Raw genomic sequence first — 16,913 nt, forward strand, 5'->3', positions numbered from 1 at the left:
TTGTGAAGGGGAACATGAAGTGGCAGACTGAGTATTCAGTGTCAGGGATAGGCTCGGTTTCCAACTTTAGCATTGTCAACACTCTCACTCCTGCGCCTGATCCTGTGTCATTCTGCAGCCCACCATGTGTTGGCCAGGAAGGGGTTCACCCTCAGAACAGGAGCTGGCGTCACCATCCGTGCCAAAACCACTCCAACTTTACAACACATGGACTCTGCGAACATAACACCGGTGCTCGGTGGAAAACAGCACGCAGGACCAATTCTGTCACGGCCTGGGCCATCTGAGATGAATGTTCTCACTTGATCTTGTTGATCCGTACCTTTACTCCTGCCTGGTTTGGATTTCCCTCCTACCAAACACGTCACACACGAACCCGCCGGATCAGCCTAATAAATTGAAAATGCTTCACTTCTGACAGCTACGTGTCACGTGTGCATCTGACAAAAATACAGTCGCCTAAGAATGGGAAACAAAAGAACTGGAAGATCAAAGATGGGTGTGGATCAGATAGGAGACAGAGTGGGGAGGGAAAAATATGAAAAAAGAAGTCTGAGAGTAATACTGAAGGAGCAAAAACATGTGTGCCTGTTTAACATCGTGTGGGAAGCCAACAGGAGTGTAGTGACTGGCTAAGAGAGAATAGGGTCTGTGGCTGCTAGTGTTTAGGTTTAGCAGTGTCTGATGACAGCTAGCTATTCTTGAATGTGGCTACACGCTGCCCACACTGGGGCTACAGAAGTAGAAATGATAGAAAAATAAAATATGACAAAACAATCCACTCAGCATGACAGCTAAGTGGATTGGTGGACAGATAACAAGGATGTCGGGGTGTATAAACAGATAATGCATTTAAAAACATGAGTCAGTGTGTTGCAAACAAAAATATATTTTCAATTTAGTGGTGTGTTGTGACATTTTGGGATGCTTACTTAGCTTCTCGCCAAGAGTTAATTCAGAAAATTGATACCAGTCTCATGGAGCGCAGCAGTCTGTTTCATCATGCGTAAGATCTGTCAGATGACTTGTTCCTAATATGTCAGCTCGCTGCATATAACACATAGGTTGAGGAAAGCCGTCAGCCTCCATCAACGGAGGATCAACTATGTGTTTGCAGCGGGGTTGCTGGTAAATAAATAAATACATAAGTTAAAATGTAAATTCGGAGTAAACAGCAAGCTTTGTCACAACTGATTTTTGGCTAGTGAGTACCTAGCAGAGTCATAGGAAGTGTGTTTGTTCTGGAACCAAAAACAAGGTTTAGGTCTGATTTATTTTTGTAAGAGGTATCTCCCTTTTCTTGGGCAAACAATGATGCATCCATGCTTCAAAGTTCAGTGTAATATTTTGTAACCACTGGCAGCCAGACCAGTAGATCAAAGGTTTACTGGTGCCTTGGATAAATGACTTTTCAATAAAACGGTTCATTTATTTGTTTGTACATTTCTAGCCACTCTAAAAAAAGCAACTTAAAAGTATGGCCCTGGGACAATGGCCGATCGCTTACGCATTGTGGGAAGACGGCATCAATTAAAATGATACCAAAGTGAAAGCAATCTCTCTCCTTACATGGGAGAACAGCAGTTTGCCTAATTGCATCCATTTTCTCATTTACTGCTTAATTATGCCTAAAGTTAGCCATTGCCTCTGGAGGCGAACCTGTTGTTTTATTATTGTATGTGTGTCCTGTTGTCAACACAACAAGTGTTGATGTCTGTTAAATACTCTAAATACAAAGAGGAAGCAGAGACAAGAGAACAGTCACATTTTCCTACGATTTATCAGCTGAACAGATCAGCATCTTTTACTAATCATCATTATCAAGATGTGCGACAGCCAAGCAGTTAGTTTGTCCGATTGTTTTGATTAAAACATCTTGATTTTTCTTACATATTTTTATTCTCCGTGGAGATATATTTAGTTCTGCGTTTTTGGAGGAGGGGGGCTGAAGGGACTAAATGAGGCATGAATGCATTTTAATGTTATTTTGTGGTCACTCGGACAGTTACCGTGTTGAGGTCATGACAGCAGAGCTTTCAAAAAATGTTATTGAAGCATATCATTTTAATAAAGCACTAAAAGGACTTTTATAATTAGTAAAGCGCTAAAGCAGAGGGAAGATGACAATTTTTTGTTCGTATTTGTTTCTTACATTTCTTCTGGAAAACGCTGCCGAACAGACCTCTGCCAGTTTCCCACTGCTCCCAGTCTGCTGAAGGTAGTCGCAACACAGATATGACTGCTATGATCATTCCATCAAACCCTCCACAAAAACTGAAAAAGCCTACTTCTCCTAATTTCAGACTACTCCATTAACAGCATCATCCCTCTTCCCTAATTTGAAAATCACTCTGTTTGCTTGTGTTTTTCTTAGCACGGGTCTGTATGAAATGAAACACTCAGGCTTTCATTGCTCGATGCCTTTTTTTTATTAAGCCTGGATATTTTATGGTCAAGAGGAATGAATTATATTGGCTAAATGTGGTCTGTTGTTTTAGGACTCGTGCAGCTACTCGATTAGACCAGTCATTTTGGTCTACACCTCATTCTGCAGGCCGTAAAGAGCAAAACCTCAGAAAATGTGCATGTGTAAGCTTTGTGTGGAATAACAATGACACAAGAATAGAAGCAGTACTCTGAGGGAAAGAAAATTCTCTGAAAAACATTAGAAGAAAGGATCAAACAGCCTTAAGCAAATATGGAAGACTTTTTCATCATCCCCACGCACGAATTCAGCATGGACTAGTCCCTTTTCTCGCTCTTCTCTTTCTTGCCTGCTTATATGGACACACAACCATTAACACACAAATAAACACACACAGGGCAGCGATCGCGCTGACCACCCAGCCAGTGCCCTCTGGGCCCCACCTCTCACCTCGCTCAGAGGCACTATAGCTGAGAAAAACTACACCATTCACTTCCTTTACCTCCCTCCCTACCTAGTTCCCCCCTCCCTCCCTCTCTCAGTGCTCCCATTCATGTTGTAACAACTCGTAAAGGAAGGAGACTTTGACCCCCTCTGTAAAAAGCTCCCAATCGCCTCTGTTCATCTGCTGTGTGTAGGAGTGGGCTAGGCAAATTCAGACTGACTTCTCTGGAGATGACGACTGCAATCTCACATCCTGTTCAAAGTCCCGTTGTAAATGTCAGAGCTACTAAAAGGATTTTATTGAAACAAAATACTGACTTGCATTAAAACTCCGTACAAATAGGACTTATACCAAATGTCATGACCAATCCCTTTTAAACAGTACTGTAAACTTAAAAAGGGGTAAGATGAAAAAACACAGCCAAGCTGCTTTTGTATGGCGGCCATTGCTATAAAATTAATGTATGAAAACAAATTTCTCTTAGCACATATGCTTTGGCACAATATTTGCATCGGTACAGTTATCTCCCAGCGATGGGTCAAATAGATCGGTGTTAAAAATGGATTGTGCAGCTTCTCTAAACAACTGCATTAAATTTAGTCTCGTATTGCTAAAATAAACTGTCGAATCATGAGATTAGTGACAAGGTGGAAATACCACGCCATCAGCTTTTAACACGATGCAGACTGTTTCATGTTGTAGCCTACTGCCTCTCAAGTCAAAGTACTCCTGATACGACACTCAAAATGAATGTTTTTCACTTAATAGACTGAATAAGTCGGTGAGTGTTTTCAGTTTACATCTTTGTGCAGTGCTGACAAGCTGAGCTTTCAGCATACAGCGAAAGAAGTTCCAGTCCTGCAAAATGCCTCCCATGAAATTCTCCCTTTAAAGGCTGTAGTGGACATCCCTCTAGAGGGAGCAAATCCTGACTTCTCTGTCTTTTCAAGACTCCAAACTGTTCTGACAACAAGTGTTAGAAACCAATACCGAGTTGTAATTATTTAACAAAAAGACTATGTCAATGCTGCGTATTGCTGGTGTTGCTAGATTCCAAAAGTCAGTTTTCCTCATTCTTTGACTTTATTTCCACTGACAGTCTCCTGCAGATGTGCCATAACTGTGAAATATACTTTACTGATTGTTTGTCTCATAGCTTCTTTTTTTGGCACTTGTACCAAACCCCTTTACATGATGACTTGTGTTTTTGACACTTTGACAGCAGTTTGACTTCTATGGCTGCTAGAATTTTTATTATAAAAATCTACAAAAACAATGAGATTATTTATTTTTTTACCTCTTTTCTGCATTTACCATAGACGGCATAAAACATGGATTTAGCTGCCAGGTTGGAAAAATTAAGCTAATGCTAATGTGCCATAAAGCTGCATTCTGCAAAGCCACCAGGTGGCGATAGCTGTGGTAGCAAACAGACATTTAGTCTGTAGAAGTCTATGAGAAAACGCTTTCTTACTTAACCTTTATAAACACTTTCCTAATGAGTTCATGGGGCCTGTCACTCATTCCAGGTTATACTGAAAACTACATTTAAAAAAATAAATAAACAAATAAAATAAATGTGTTTTAAAATGAAGGATTATTTATGCTCATTGGCTAAGGACTTGTGACTGACAAGTCTTTAGCCAAAGACCAAGAGGTTTGACAGTCAGACCCACCTTTCATCACATTAGGTGTTTTGAAACTAAGATGAAAACACTAATCTCAAGGCTTCAAAACAGAACTTCAAAAACCAGGCGACGACATCACAGTAACTACATCCATCTTTCATACTAGCTGTGGCATTAGTGTATGACTTACCATTGTTTTACAATGGACTGAAGTTGTCTATGTGAGGGCTGTGAGCAGTGCTACTTCATGATTTTCCAGCTCCAGTTCAAAATCATCTGGATTCATTTTTTGAAAGTAATACTTATCACCTTATTTTGGAATTACTACTAATTTACTGTCTTTTCATGCTGCCGTTTTGATCTTTAATGGTGTTTTTTGTGCTTTGACATGTAGACTCTGCTGTCGCTCCCTTCCCTGTCCTGGCCGGATTTTTCACCAAATCGACATTTAACCGATACATCGTCCCCATCGAGCACCATGCAGTTGGAATTTTAGAGGACTGCAGAAAAGTTGCCTTGGCTGAAAACCCTTATCTGTAAGGAAATACCTCCACAAACAGATACAATCGCTCTGCTATAAATTAAGCATGGCACAGGTTGACACTGTAAGATCAGGGAATAGTCCTGTCTTTAATACAGACAACTGAAGAGACAGCTAAACTAAATCCATGCAGGAAAAACGTCAGGCAGACAAGACAAGTCAGGTAGTCTTTTAGTAACTCCAGCCAGGACCATATGTGGGCCCAGTAGTAGAGGAACCAAACAGAGCGCAGAGGTGAGGTGGGATTTGGGGTTCCTGCTTGTAGTGACCTGTTGCTCTATTTTATTTCAATATTAAGTGGAGCTGCTCTTACACAAGCAAGAACAATAGGGAAAAGAATTGCTCTTAATGAGGTTGGTTATGCGCACATTTACTGGTTGAGTTAATAGCTTCTTTTGTCATTTTAACTATTGTATTTTTACTGTAATATTTTCACATGCTTTATGCACATCATACACGCATGAATGGCATATGAGGGACATTTTAATCAGCTTGCAAAGTTGTTTTTCTGCACACACAGTCAAATATGTGGGTTTCTCATAGATGTCCGCACATGTGAATTTTTCATGCATGCTGTTGTTTTCATTACTCACTTCTGTGTGCTTGTGCGTGTGTGTGTTTATGGGCCACTGCAGCCCTCTTTATAAACACATCAGCTGGGCTGACAGTGCACAGCGGGAGGGAAAGAGAGCCTTGAGACAGCCTGAGACAGAGGTCTCATAAAAAATCACTTCTAATTTATTTCCCTCCAAATTGGAAAGTGCACGCTCACACCTGACTAAATCATCACGCGTCAACTGGAGACGGCCCCCCACTGCACGCTGACGAAACCTGATCTCAGTTTTACCGCTCAGGCCAAAGCCAGGCCTGCCAGGGAAACACAGCATCACGCCGCATACATACACAATTCTTAATGGCTTTTGCAGATGTGTTGTTCCTGATAGCCCCTCTAGCCTTGATCCCTAGTTCTCTCTACCTCACTGCACACTTGATCTGACCCACACTAGCAATCAAACCAATCACTATTTTTTTCATTTGTGGTTTACGTAGCCTCCATGTGACCTCTTGCTTTTTGCCACCATCTCCAGTCCAGCCTTTTGCTTCTTTGTATGATTCTACCAGTTTATTTTTCACCTCTCTTCTTCCAACTCTATCACATATCACACTCTATCAATTCAAGGCCTGAGCTAAGGATTCCTGCAGACCGACCTCCCATTCTAAGTGACTCCCATTCGATTTTTCTCTTTGTCCATTTCTTATTATGAATCTCACTACATCTTTCCTGTTGTCCAAGATAGATTGCCTATGTTCTAACATGGCTGCCATAAACCTAACACTACTCAAACAGCAGGGGTGGAGGGGTAGAGGCCATGGAAATATGTGCATGCATTTGGGTCTGTGACATATAATGTGTTTCTACACAAGCATCCACTGATGCAACCCCACCGGTGAGTCACGGGTCCAAAGGGTAAAATAAAGCCCGTTCAATATATGACATACTAACTAACACATCCACTCATATTGCAGCTCGTGTACTATAGGTCCATATCCAGTATCTGATCACAGTTCAACTCATAGTATTTTTACATTTGCCTAATAGAAAAATCAATGCATTTAAGGATTTTAGTTTTAGCATCTTTCATATTACTCATGCCATGGTCACATTTGCTGCTACCTCCTGTAAACCAGAAACGAATCAAAAAGAGATGGAAAAGGAACCTCAACAATTGAAGCTATGGCTGAACTGAGTGTAGATCAGAAGCATTTTGGACATGCTTTTGGGTTTATATGCAAAAGTTTTCCTCTTTAAAATGAATTTATTACAACCTGCAACTAGAAACAACAAGCCAATCGGTTCAGGCTTACTGTAATGTATTTAATCATGCAGGCAGATATGCAGCTAATAAATCTGCACCAAGTGTGTGATGCTATCATGTCAACATGGACCTAAACCTCTGATGAATCTTTCCACCAGCTTATTGAATCTATGGCAGGAAGAACTGATGTGGTAAAAAGGGGATCCAACCCACTACAAAATTTTAAAAAAAAGTAAATATGCAAAGAATTCAAAATTAGTTTGCTTTAAATTAAAAATACTGATATGTCAACAAACATTAACTATGAAAATGTCTAAATTCCTACCAATGAATCTATTAAAAAATCCAAAAGTATCTGGCGCTCAAAGAACGCGCTCCACATATTCATAAAAATCAATGAAATATTTTACTTACTGTTTTGTTTCAGGTGTAGAGATGTGTGTGGCACAAAAGCAGCTGGAAATAGCGCAAGATGAAACCGTCCCATTAACCTTTCCGGATTACCTTTGTCCCTCACGAGCTCCCATCGTCTAAACTCCCTTGTTGGGGGATTCAGTTCTCTTCCAGTCATCCTGGGTTCTTGTAACTTTAAAATCAAAATCCTCGGTAATTCGCTTCACACACAAACTAGCGCTGGCTTAATTGCATTGAGACCAAACTAACCCCAAACGGGTTCACGATAATTAATTGAAATGATAAGAGCTGTCTTCTTTTTTGGCTAACCCCGCCTCCCCATCTGGTCACGTGGTCATAGCTTACTAAACACGGCCCAAACATCACACTTACAGGTTTAATATTTTTGTTTTGTTTTTTTATTTATTTGTTTGTTTTTTGTTTTCCCCCTCGGGTAAACCATTACTTTCCTCTATGTACACCACGTGTTGTTCTACTGCTCACCCCTCTAACTGAGGTCAGTTTGTATTTGCCACCAGTCGAGTTCATGTTTTTGTGTATTACTTTCTTTATTCAGCAGTTTTTATTTGTGAAAATTTAGCTAAATAATCATTAATGTTGCTAAATTTTTCAAACCTGCATCACTTTTGTCTCCCACTTCTGGTAGTTGAAGTGATTACAAAGACATGTTCCCGATCGGTAGTGTTTCATGTCTGTCCTGCCTTTTATTTCTTTAGACTGTCGTCTTTCTGAATGTCAGGTTTCTTTTTCATATGAACAATTTTATTTTTTTACCTTCTAGGATCTCTTCATAGGCTACACAATGCTACCGTTTTGTGTCTGAGATCACATACTAGATGCACTATATCCAGTATATGCACCACTGTTCAAAATACTTTAATGTCAGTAGTATGTGTTTTGTTGGCTGCACCACTGTAGATTGCAAGTCATGAGCTTCACAGTTAGAGACATGTTGTCATGGTAACCTGACCTTGTTTGAGATTGGCCAAGTACGGACAAACATTAAAAATATATATTACATGGGACAAAAAGAAACTTTTTTTTATTTAAATACTTAAGTTGAAGAGTTACTGATGTCAGATCTCAGCTGCCTTTCTCACCGTCAAGCAATGGCCTTGCATTATGAGATATTTATGTTGGCCTGCTGTCCGGTTCTTGCATACTTTGTCATTACACCAGAAATACTTGGCATACTTTTCTCAAATACTACATTAGCATACTAAATAGCAAGTCAGTATCTCATTTTTAATCCAGCACCAGTTCCTGTGGCTAAATCTGTCTTTGTTACTACAGTTGCTTCCCTAGCTATGATCTGCACCAAAACACATATGGCAGTTGTTTTGCTGAATCTTCAGTCTGCATAACCCACCGTGGTTGACTGACCAGTCATGCATGTGTGTTCCAAACACAGATTTGACCTCCATCTGCCCACCACAAATACCGTCCCCCCTCATTATATAATGAAGACTGTGGCTAAGGAGTTGCAAACCAAACAAAACAGCAAATCTCAACATGTCATGTAAAAACAAAAAGTGGTGAGAGAGAATGAGGCAGGGAACAAAACAGTTCACTCATATACAAATAGGCCTAGAAGTGCAGATCTCCACACAACATAGGCTTACCTTAAAAATAGCCAAACACATTAAAGGGCAGACAAATGAGCAGCATGGTAACATACATAATATTTATTGGTCTTGGCACTGGTTTGCCTTTTGTCTCCTTTATTTGTCATTGTGCTGCCTGTTTGCCCTGAATAGTAAAATGAAAAACATGGTGTCCTTCAACCTTAGGATAAAAGCAAAGACTATAGTTAATATTAATAGTAAAGCTGAAAATGATTGTTTAGGTAAATTATATTTTTTAAATCACATTTAATCTAACAGCTGCCTAAGCTCATTGTGGCCAGCAATACCCATTTAGAACACTACATGGACATCTTGCTGAAGTCTTCTCGCTCAATAGCCGACTCCGTTGAAATATTCATTGGTGTTTTGTTCTGAAATGTTTTTAAAACCTGACTAACTTAAAAGATGCTTGAATGTTGATTCTCAGTGGAACTGATAGTACTAGTAGCAGTGACTCTTAGATTGTTTGACATCCTTTTCAGCACAATAATAATTTCTAGTCATCTCTATCTCCCGATCTTCTTGTCAGAAATGAGTAACTGTATTTCTGCTGTCTGTGTGGCGAGCTGTTCATAGATGCACAAATCCAGACATATCAACTTGGGTCCAATTCAATTCAATTCAGTTTTATTCATATAGAGCCAAATCACAACAAAAGTCGCCTCAAGGCGCTTCATAGATACAGAGAAAAACCCAACAATCATATGACCCCCTATGAGCAAGCACTTTGGCGACAGTGGGAAGGAAAAACTCCCTTTTAACAGGAAGAAACCTCCAAGAGAACCAGGCTCAGGGAGGGGCGGGGCCATCTGCTGCGACCGGTTGGGGTGAGAGAAGGAAGACAGGATAAAGACATGCTGTGGAAGAGAGACAGAGGTTAATAACAGATATGATTCAGTGCAGAGAGGTCTGTTAACACATAGTGAGTGAGAAAGGTGACTGGAAAGGAAAAACTCAATGCATCATGGGAATCCCCGGCAGCCTACGTCTATTGCAGCATAACTAAGGGAGGATTCAGGGTCACCTGGTCCAGCCCTAACTATATGCTTTAGCAAAAAGGAAAGTTTGAAGCCTAATCTTGAAAGTAGAAATAGTGTCTGTCTCCTGAATCCAAACTGGAAGCTGGTTCCACAGAAGAGGGGCCTGAAAACTGAAGGCTCTGCCTCCCATTCTACTTTTAAATACTCTAGGAACAACAAGTAGGCCTGCAGTGTGAGAACGAAGTGCTCTAATAGGGTGATATGGTACTACAAGGTCATTAAGATAAGATGGGGCCTGATTATTTAAGACCTTGTATGTGAGGAGCAGGATTTTGAATTCAATTCTGGATTTAACAGGAAGCCAAAACAGGAGAAATCTGCTCTCTCTTTCTAGTCCCTGTCAGGACTCTTGCTGCAGCATTTTGGATTAACTGAAGACCTTTCAGGGAGTTTTTAGGACATCCTGATAATAATGAATTACAGTCGTCCAGCCTGGAAGTAATAAATGCATGAACTAGTTTTTCAGCGTCACTCTGAGACAGGATATTTCTAACTTTAGAGATGTTGCACAAATGGAAGAAAGCAGTCTTACATATTTGTTTAATATGTGCGTTGAAGGACATGTCCTGGTCAAAAATGACTCCAAGGTTCCTCACAGTATTACTGGAGGCCAAGGTAATGCCATCCAGAGTAAGAATCTGCTTAGATACCATATTTCTAAGATTTTCAGGGCCGAGTACAATAACCTCAGTTTGATCTGAATTAAGAAGCAGAAACGTCCTACCTCAGCTTTTGCTGGGACCGTCACAGGAAAGTCCTGCAAAGTTATTTTGCTTTTATCCAATTGTACTTTATTTTGACTAGGCATTCAGGAATGGGAATTGTGTATCAGTTGCTTTTCTCATTGCTGGCATGTTATTCTGACAGTTGCACACTGCAAACTCATAGCAGCGGAGGTTTTGTACACTTGGTTTACCTGTTTTTAAGGCTGCATTCAGACTATCTTAGAGATAAACAATCAGCAAGAAAACTGATCAAGAATCAGTAGGAAAGTGATAAAGAATCACACGTGTAAACAGATTAGCAATACAATCTTTAAAATAATCACGCCTAATACTAACTGATAATCCCTTCGATTCACTTAACATGCTGTAAATTAAGACTGAAATGTAAATAAAGTAAACCTTATTAGTCAAGTCATATTATATAAATGTAAAGAGCATTCTAATAATATGACTTAATTTATTATGACATTATATTGTTTGTTAACAACAATCATCAAGTCAATTTATTTATGAGCACATTTAAAAACAACAAACATTCACCAAAATCCTGAAGTAAAGGATTAAACCATAATCGGCCGTGGTTCAGGGGGTTGGGAAGCTCATCTGTAACCGGAAGGTCGCCGGTTTGATCCCCCAGCTCTCTCTGTCCTGGTCGTTGTGTCCTTGGGCAAGACACTTCACCCTAACGCCTCCTGGTGTTGGCCAGAGGGGCCGATGGCGTGATATGGCAGCCTCGCTTCTGTCAGTCTGCCCCAGGGCAGCTGTGGCTACAACTGTGGTTTGTGTGAATGTGAGAGTGAATGAATAGTGGTATTGTAAAGCGCTTTGGGTGCCTAGAAAAGCGCTATATAAATGCAATCCATAATTATCAATAAAACACCATGAGCTTCTAATTTTAAGGTAAAATTGTTCCAAAGTGTAGGTGCAGCTACAGCAAAGGCTAAATCTCTTCTGCGCTCCTCTTTCATCTGCTTTCTGGTACAATGAGAAGCATCTGGTCAGTTGACCTTAATGATCTTTTGGGACTGGGCATAGTTAAAAGATCAGAAAGGTAAAGAGATGCTAACCCATTTAGTGACTCTTAAAAACAAACAATAAATCTTGAAATCAACTCCAAAGTGCACTGGGAGCCAGTGTGAAGAAGCCAGCTTCAAAAAGTTTAGCGCCATCATTGATTTTATGTTTGCAAGACCGTCAGGCATGATTTTCAAAGGGGTTGTGGAAGAAAATTTTGTGAATCACTGGCATAACACTGAAATGAAATTCCAATTTTTCTGGAAAATTGAACCTAATGGGAGCATGTAGAATGAGAAGAACAGGAACAAGAACTGGTCCTTGGGGGACCCCAGACTGAGAGGGGAGCAGGTGTTAGCGAAAAGCCACCTAAACTGATCGAAAACCTTCTGCCTGTTAAGGAAGATCTAAAACATTGGAGAGCAGCCGCTTTAAGGCCCACACAGCTCTCCAGTCTAGAGATTAGGATACCATAATCCACTGTATCAAATGCACCACTTAGGCCTTAGGTCAAATGCTCACTCAGGTCAAACATATGAAAAATGTTATTACATGTGTGCTTCCACTGAGATATACCAGTAGTCCAAACCAGAAAGCTGTTATATATGGGCCTGTGTTATCTTTTAGCGTCAGTGGTTTTGGACTTGAAATTAAATTTGCACTGACGTATTGTACACATGGATACGGACATGTTTTCCTTCCCATTTATCACCAACTGGTAGCTATGTAGGGCACCAGAGGAGAGACCGAGCAACCTACAGAACAATTCCCTGTCCTCTCATATCCTGTTGGGCCACAGAGGCCAGTTTGTAGGTGAACCTCTGAACTTCATTACATAATGACAGGGGAAGTCATCCGTCAGTGCAGTGAAGTGTGATGGACCGCAGCTATGTCCCCCTTTTTCTCTCCCTCTGTGAGGAAGCCGCCGCTTCCAGTGTGTGAGGCTGACAGCGCAATGAGTCTGAAGTGTTTGTGTAAGCCTAAATCAGTTTGAGAGAGAGTCTGGGGAAGCGATCCAGGGGGCTCAAAAGCGCATGTGTGTGCGTCCCTCCCTAATGATTTATTGTGACAAATGATCGGCCATAAACAAACAGCAAGCAAGCCACCCGCCTGTCCACACAAACAAACAAACAAGCAGAGGAGACGGACAAACAGGCCGTCAGGCAGAGTGATGGCAGAGTTTAAGATGATCAATCAAAGTTCGACAGGCAGGGATGAGTGAGTTCAGTTGGTTGTGATAAACGATTAAGAGTGCACAGTTGTTTGCGTGCTCATGCATGCCTGCACACGGACTGGTATTAATAAGCGTGTGAACATGTGTTTTTGGCATGAATTTAAAAGTATGTGCTGTTGCCAGTCTGGCCGTCATGAGTGCGTATGCGTGTGTTTCGCAGAGAGCAAGTGTGTGCGATGTAACCCAAGCCAGAGCGGCACAACACAGCACCCTGTTCAAAGGCCTGTTTGTATTATTACAGCTTGTGCAGCTGCTCGGTACAGACAAACAAGGCTTAGAGCTCTGAGCTACAAAACACAGACCTCCCACCCCATTGCAGAAACCCCTGTGGTCCAGCCCAGCCCAGCATTGTGGTTCAGAAATGGACAAACAAACGCCTGCGTAGATAAACTGCCAGGCATGAGGAGAAGTTTGCTGGAAAGCAGCAAAGAAGGAATGCAAATTCAGATCACTGCTAAAAGCAGCGTCCATCCTTTGTTTTGTGCTTTCCGTGACTTGTGGAAAAAAATTGTCCATCTGAGTCATTTCTACTGAATTTCCTCTGAACGGGCTCCATCGTTCTTAACTGCAGTGTGCTTTTGTTCTGTTATTAAAGGCGTTTCCATGATGCACAGCTTTGTTTCCAAATGATGTTGTTTATTTCTTTAAAGTAGATATGCTATACTTAGGTCAACATTTATGTAAGGAGGGCCCCTCCATGCGGCATTCTCTCCCTGCGAAAGGTCTGGAAAGTGCCTATACATTTCTACGACGCAGTGTAATGCGTAACGTTAGCTCCTGTCAAAATATTGAGTCTCCATTTCACATTTGCTTTTTAAATCTCACATACTACTGTGAGCAATCACCCTAAAAACAAAATATTGCTTTATATACACAGGGATCAACTTAGAAAGCTGATGAAAATTAATGCCTGTGTTTTTAGTGCAGACTTTTTTTTCCGGCAATATTTCTTCACTGTGTGTACTCAGTGTGCACTTAGTTGCCCTCTGAACAGCGCTCTCCTCTGGAGATCACCACAAATGGATCTGATTGTGGTGATTAAGATCAGAGTAAGCTAACACTCTTGCTCTCCTCTCGCGCCTCTTGCTCCCTCACCTTCTCTAGTCCTCTACTCTGTTCACCTTATTCCATGCCTATGTTTACTCCCCTGCACCCTCTGTCCTCATCACTCGTCTGCCTCACTTCTCCATTCCTCATCTATCCCGCTCTCTTCCTCCTCCTCTCTCCTTGTGTTCCTGCTCCCTCTCTGACTCGGGGTCCCTGTGTGCCTGTATGTAACATCAGTAAAGCTGTCAGGCAGCCAGGCCAAGGTAAACAGCCCAGCACCGGGTTCAGGGGTGATGGGGGCCGAGATGTTTTTCCTCAGGAACCAAGGGACCCCTGGAGGCTTCTGGCTGGGGCCAGGGAGGGGCCAAGGGGGGGAAGATGATCCCCTAAGTTGCCCCCCAAAAGAACGCACACTAACCAGTTTATCTTTTTTTCTCTTCCAGTCGTGATCTTCTGCCTTTTGTCACTTTCCTCCTCATCGCTCTGTTTGTGGTTCTCTCATTCTGCATCTCTCTGCGTTCTGTGTTGGCATCTGTGTACACAGCCCTTCAGCAGCATCTGCTTCACACATATACAGCCATTCATCATCACTCTTATACACACTTTCATTCACAGTCTTTTCCCCAAAGCATTCCTCTGCTGGAACAAAGAAGATATGCACATGTGTGTACCTTTAAAATTTCCTGAATACGTACAGTATGCAGCACCTGGGAGAAGTGAAATCAGGAAAAAAATAAGGCGTTTATTTCAGAATGCAAGCCAGTTAAAGTGAAACAAAAAGAGTATTTTAACTTGATGTGCTTCTGGAAATATTCACTAAATCCATTATGTCAGGAGGATGAGGGGGAAACTGAGGAAGAAAAGAGGAGAAAGAGGATAAGGAAGGATGTCAAGAGGAAAGAAAGGGACACTGCAAAGGGAGAGAAAGAAAATATAGAGAAGGGTTGGGAAAGGAGGAAAGGGGAATAGGGAAGGGATAGAAAGAGATAGGTGTGAAGTGATATCCCTCACCCAGGCGTGACCCCTCTCAGCCCCAGTGCTGCTCTGTCTGAGTGAAGCAGACGGCCCAGAGAAGGAGAGAGAGATAGGGAAAAGCCAGAAGTTGCATATCAGAGCCAGCACTAAAAGCACAGCAACTGGGAACAAGGAGACAGAAAGCTGGAGAGGAAAAGAGAAAGGGATTGCTGGAAGTTAAAGAAGAGTGTGTGTGTGTGGGGGGGGGGGGGGGGGGGTATGAGTTTAAAGGAAGAAGTCAAAGAAGAAATGCAACAGGCAGAGGGGAAAATTGTTGAATGAGGATGGGAGCTGGTCAGGCCAAGAAAAGCATGTAGAATTGAATTAGGGGAGGGAGTGCCACCAAGCAAACCAAGAGGAGAGGAAAGCAGGGGTGCAAAGAGGAAGAAGAGGACCATTACCCTTCGTACATCAGCCGTTACGTCCTTTAGCAGCTGTCGGTGAAGGAAAAAAAAAAGAAATACTGCAGAGTGGATGGAAGGATTACGATAATTGGAAAGGAGTTAAGAAAGGGAGAGCAGATCCGGATGAAAAAGAGGTTAAGACCAGACTTTGCAAATATTGTTTCTTTTTAACCTTTTGCGAGCAACAGGTGGGACTGGTTTAATGGACAGAGGGACACCCAAAGCATTATATGTATTTACTGTGGAAGAACAATTCAAACCCTGAAAGGGTGCCAAGATTTTCCCTGGGTAAAGTTTGTCAGAAAATTAATATTAGTTTACCAATGATTTTATGTGGTTAATCAGTCACAACTCCAATAAATTATTTACTTTTTTGACATTTAAAACTTTTCTCATTGATATTCAATCCAGACCAGATCCTGAAGGGGTAAATGTAAGAATAGAAGGTGAGGGAGCAGGAGAGATCCTTAGCCCAAGAGACCAGTAGGAGTTTAATTTTAAGAGATTTGCTGACATTCCCACCTGCAGACATGAATCCCTAACCTTTTGATAAGCACTTCAGTTATCTGGATGGGTCATGTTATCAATCTGTCTATTTAATTTGTCATCACATCTCCATCTCTCTTCCTCCTCGCCTTCTACTTCTCATCTGTTCTTCTTCCTGTTGTAGTTTCCAGCAGCCTTCCTGTTGCAAGTCCTCATCAATCCCACGCTGCCACAATTGTCTGTGACAGCACACTAACAGGCCTGTGACTGACCTGCCACCCAGACAGCCTGCCCCAACCAGCCACAATATGGTGAAAGACAAACAGGCGGGAACACCAACAACTCATTTCCCTCCTCTCCAGATCTTATTGGTGCCTGACTGCGTGTCCTGCCTCTCTCTGCTAATGCAGTCTAAACTTCTCTCAGCGCAGTCACTGCCTGCTACCTGCCTCCATATCATGCTGTAAAACTGCATGATTGCTCTAGGGTTGCAATGTAGGTCTCTCAGTCAGTCCAGCACTTCAGTCCAGACTGAATAATCCACCCACAGCTGCCATGAATTTTTGCAGACATTCAAGGTTCCCATATAGTAAAACCAAGTAATGCTGATGATCCCATTTTTTTCCTACCAAGAACTTGACATTTGTGGTATTTGAGTAAAATTTCTCATAGGGGACCTATTATGCGTTTTTTTCTCTCATATATATGCTGTTACAATTGTAGATGCTCATATTAAACATGGCCCAAATTTCAAATAAAAGAGTCAACATGTGTGCAAGAAAATAAGTCCAAACCTCAGGATTCAAGCTGCTCTGAAGACCACAGTTCAAACTTTTTTTTCTTCTTCTCTGCATCATATGGTTATCTCAGGCACAGCAGCCGTACCCACCTTCTGTTTCCAAGGGGCAGCTAATCAGAAAAAAATGGTTCAAAGTTGTGATTATCTGGCTTGCCCAACTTCAGGAGCCAAAAACGTGCCATCCCACACTGCACAATATTTATTTATTTATTTATTTATTTATTTATTTATTTATTTATTTATTTATTTATCAGT

At 41.5% G+C, this 16,913-nt stretch overlaps 1 long non-coding RNA gene across 1 annotated transcript in view; it reads right to left on the minus strand.

Annotated features, from left to right (window-relative positions):
* LOC113015621 (uncharacterized) overlaps nucleotides 1-7,437 on the minus strand; it is a 36,232-nt gene extending 28,795 nt beyond the window's left edge. The window contains exon 1 of the long non-coding RNA XR_013905594.1: nucleotides 7,271-7,437. This is a non-coding gene — a long non-coding RNA (uncharacterized LOC113015621). The remainder of the gene's footprint in view (nucleotides 1-7,270) is intronic.
* Between the last annotated feature and the right edge of the window lie 9,476 nt (nucleotides 7,438-16,913).

This window comes from Astatotilapia calliptera, chromosome 23, assembly GCF_964374335.1.
Source record: "Astatotilapia calliptera chromosome 23, fAstCal68.1, whole genome shotgun sequence".
NCBI lineage: Eukaryota > Metazoa > Chordata > Actinopteri > Cichliformes > Cichlidae > Astatotilapia > Astatotilapia calliptera.